A 525-nucleotide genomic window follows, 5' to 3' on the forward strand; every position below is an offset into this window, starting at 1 on the left:
ATATTGAATTAGGAAATAGATGGAAGGATGTGGGTCTATGAGGTAAGTGTTTATAATGCCTACGTGATGATTTGCCCAGGCCTTAAAAACATAATAACACTAACAATACGATCAAAACTATTCCAAATGTATTGGAGAAAATGTCTTGGTCAAAAAATAAGTGGATGCAGTTCTGTAATTTAACAGTTTCAAATAAGCTGAGTTAGTCATTAGTTACACAATAGTTATATCAAGACAAATCATTTATCTGGAATGGTCGATTTACTCCAGATAAAGGTTTTAAAATAAACATCTACAATATCTATATGTCAACCGTGACAATGAAAACTGCACAAAACAAATAATCAAATTATTGCCCATTCTTCTTGATGAATTATATATGTATGTTATTATTATTATTATTATTATTATTATTATTATTATTATTATTATTATTATTATTATGAATATTATTATTATTATTATCATCATTATTATTATTATTATTATTATTATTATTACTATGATAGTAGTTTCTTTTTTATA

The sequence above is a fragment of the Gadus morhua genome, chromosome 20 (assembly GCF_902167405.1).
Source record: "Gadus morhua chromosome 20, gadMor3.0, whole genome shotgun sequence".
In the NCBI taxonomy this organism is placed as follows: domain Eukaryota; kingdom Metazoa; phylum Chordata; class Actinopteri; order Gadiformes; family Gadidae; genus Gadus; species Gadus morhua.